Raw genomic sequence first — 3,852 nt, 5'->3', positions numbered from 1 at the left:
ACAGGGATCAGTCACTAGATGAGAGAAAAGGGCTGTTCTCCCAGGGCTATGGCTGTCTCTTGCATGCATCTCAACCTTCACAACCCCAGCCAGGTTTTGTAAATTAAATGTGGGGCTAGATTCTGGGAAAAATATATGCTTGTGGGAATGCCAGTCTAGATAACTCCAGTGTCTCTTCCTGCTTTGATACCTATAAATTTATGAACGAAATAAATCCTCCTGATTCTTCCCATCCTCTCCATCCTGATTATTCTTCTGCCCACAGGGGAGCAAGAACTTTCACTGCTCTTGATATTAATAATAACACCACCAGTTGCTCTGCAACATGGAAATGGGGAAGCTTAAATAGCACACTTACTTCTTTAAATCAGTTGCCTGTAGGGTCATGAAGGAATTTCCCATCAAACGCCATCAGCCAATTTGTTCTCCTCTGTTTTATTAGCAGTCAAGTGTTGTTTTTCCCTGAAACATCAGTAGCCTGAGTTAGGAAAGGAGAGGAGTAGGCCAGTACTTTCATGACGAGCAGAGAATTCCTCTTCGGTATCTGCCTGATGTGAATTGCACACACATTCAGGGTCAAACTGATCATGCTTACTCTGATCTTTGCTAGTGGCACGTGTGAGGTTAGTGTGGTGAGGACAAACACTCTGACATGATCCAAATAAAGACAGATTCTTGAAATTTGATTGAGGCATACCAGTACATGAGTGACCTGTACAATTTGTGTAGAATAGAGAATGATTTTACCTTCTGGGCTTTCAATTTTATGTTTTACATTTTATTTGTTTTTACTTTCTCAGTAATCATGTCTACAGTTCATACCCATGAAGGCTTCTCAGCTTATGACTTTATTCTAGGCAGCATCACATCACGAAAAAAATTCTCTCTTGTCAGAATTTGAAGATTTGCTAAGCCTGGCTCTGATCTCATATAGAAAGAAAGAGAATTTTATCCTAACTGCAAGTCATTTTGGTTTGGTTTCTTTCAGTGGTCAGTCATTTTTGAGAACATTCCTGTAGCTCTGCCTACAGCAGATTTGGAGAGGCAGGCACCACTGGCTGATGCTACTGTTACCAAGCAAAACCTGATCTCTTTCAAGGTAACTATGCGATATGTATAAAATAAAAGCTTAAAAAGTGAGACAAATAAACCTAAGCAAACATAGGTAATTCTACACTTTCAACCCTTTTGGCATTGCAATAATATTAAGAAAATAATTTTTATTTTTAAACCTTTTTAATTGGGTTTTGCCAGTGATTTCAGCATATGTATTCAAAACATACTTGAATTCTGAAACTAAATGCTAATGGATAAATGCAAAAGCTGGAACTAAAATAGAACACCCCAAGGGTTTTGCAGAAATGTTCAGCCAAAATAAATTTTTCTTTGCTCTTCTTTCCCTTCACTTTCCATTCTGTTTCCAACCTCAGCTCACTCTCTACATATGTCTTCAACTGTAAGATTTTTAAAACAAAGACCCTGTCATTCACCATCATGATGAAGGATTTAAGTAAAGAATTTTATAGTTTAGAAGCGGTTGAAAAATATGTGCATGGAGCAGGACAAAAGTGAAATCCCATTTCTTCCATCTGGGCTAGATACCATTCATTTTTAAGCCTGCCATTGTCCAACACATACATGAGTGACACATTATCAGCACAATGAAAATCATTAGGGTAAGAAAATAACTTTATTTGCTCTTTTAATGTTTGGAGCACAAATACCAAGAAGGGACAGCAACTTTCATAACAAACATGTTAACCCCCACATGTTCTGCTTAGTTATGATTTCTGGCTTCCTGTATTTCCCCTGAGGCTACTGGCACCATAAGTAAACTGGCACAGATTTTATTTATTCTGAATATGCTGAGCTGCAACGTGCAAGTAGTTTGGCAGGTGCTTCACAAGCAACCAAGCCGTTCCAGCAGTGAGGACAGGAGCCGTCTGACAGAGGAGCGACACATCTAGCAGGGAACAGAATCGATGTACCCCTCCCTGTCACCATGGCTACCACTCAGCAGGCTTTTTTTGGGCAGAAGTGCCAATTTAAGCAACTGCTGATTTCTTATTACTGCCCCTGCATCACCCCCTCCGTTGGTCAGGTACGAGTGTGTAGCAGGCCACAGCATTTATCCGGTGAGGAAGCTAGTCCTGATCCAGCTGGAAAATAAGCTCTTTTTTTTTGACTCATTCTTTTCCAGGCAGTCAGTTTTCTGATTCAATTCATCCCGTAGCCACACAAATATACTGTGCCTGTGTAACGGGGAGATGGCAGAAGGGCAGGGACAAGTGCCTTAAGAGATGGGGACTACTGGTGATTTAAGCAGCAGTACCACTGAGCGCAAGCAAAGACGGAGCCGGAGCTCTCTTTAAGGCTGTGGTTTGGTATTCAGTATTTAGATCCATTTGGCAGTCCAGGTTCCTCACCACCCTGTCCTGCCCCCTCCCCTCATAAGTTGTTCCTTGTGCAGCTGCACAAGGAACCTGGCAGGGGAACCCATCTGCCTGAAGAATGATCCAGTAACAAATGGGTACTGTTAGGACACTGCAGGGATAACGCGAGAAGTATATCACAATTCATTTTATTTTGGCAGACTAACGTTTTAAAGCCTTCAGGTTTAAGGCTATAAAATCTGTCAGAGTGAGACAGTCAAGTCACATGTGGAAGGAAAGTCACACTTTCCTTCCCTAAAGTGTGACTTTCCTTCCCTAAATAAGTTCCATGGCTGGATGCGTCTCTCCAAAGAGAAGTGTTACAAAGCCTTGTTCACAAACCTGCTATTAAACATGTGAAGTTGTTAAAACATCACTGTGGGTAAAGGATATATGGAGCTGAGTGAGGGTGGTAGTAGAATGTCAGGTTGGGAATTAATATTGCAAGGCTGCGTGAAAGTGACTTAGTCTCAAACAAAAACCTATCTATCTAGAGGTGTCAGAGCACATTTGAAATAAATTGTTTATAGCTTATTCATGACAGTTTTCATTTATGGTAAGATTCTTTTAAGATCAGTGATAATGTAAAGCACTAGCAACAGGGATGCTATGAGTTTATACAGATTTATTTATACGGTTATGTAAATGTACATAGGGCATATATTTATAGTACATATTGTATTAAATACGATAAATACGTATTGCCACAACATTTTTGCTTAAAATCTTGAAAAAAACCAAGCACGGTTTCCAGTTCGTCAGATTCCAGCAGTGACACTGCAAGCTGTTGTCAGCCTGCCCTGCCGAAGACCTCCAGCACAGCTGTGAAAAATTCTGTGAAGACGTTAAACTCTCACCCAGGCCTGATACCGCTAAGCACACCTCGCAGAGCCAGGCTCCACCGCGCGTTCTGTGCCTAGGCAGAGGCATACGAGACTCCTGAGAAATTACAGACTCACAGAACCCGGTGAAGAACCGCTGCGTCCACTTTAAATCTAAGTGAAAGTTACAAGCAGCTTCTTAAAAATGAACACAAGCTGCCCCGTCCTTGAAAAGCCAGGAGTTTCCCATCCTGGAGAGAGCACTAACTCCAAGGATATCAGCAATGTTACGCACTCTGCGGTCATATTTTTCAGTTGTGACAGTGGAGTGGCAACCTGTCTCCCTGAAGTCACTTCTGAAAAAGCCTGTTTCTAAAAAATCTGCAATGACGTGACCAGAAAAATCAAGTTTATTCGTAGTAAATTCATACAGGGGACCACATGCCACTGAAATACCTTTAAATCCACAAACCGAAGAAGTTTGGAAGCAGGGGACCGGGCAGATGGTGGAAGCTGAGGTGGACATTTCAGTGCAGACAGGGCACGGCAGATGTGCGGACCGGCGGCACCGCGACCGCTCCCCCGGCGCTGCCTGTGCC

Source organism: Aptenodytes forsteri, unplaced genomic scaffold (assembly GCF_000699145.1).
Source record: "Aptenodytes forsteri isolate BGI_AS27 unplaced genomic scaffold, ASM69914v1 Scaffold143, whole genome shotgun sequence".
NCBI lineage: Eukaryota > Metazoa > Chordata > Aves > Sphenisciformes > Spheniscidae > Aptenodytes > Aptenodytes forsteri.
This window is presented reverse-complemented; position numbering follows the sequence as displayed.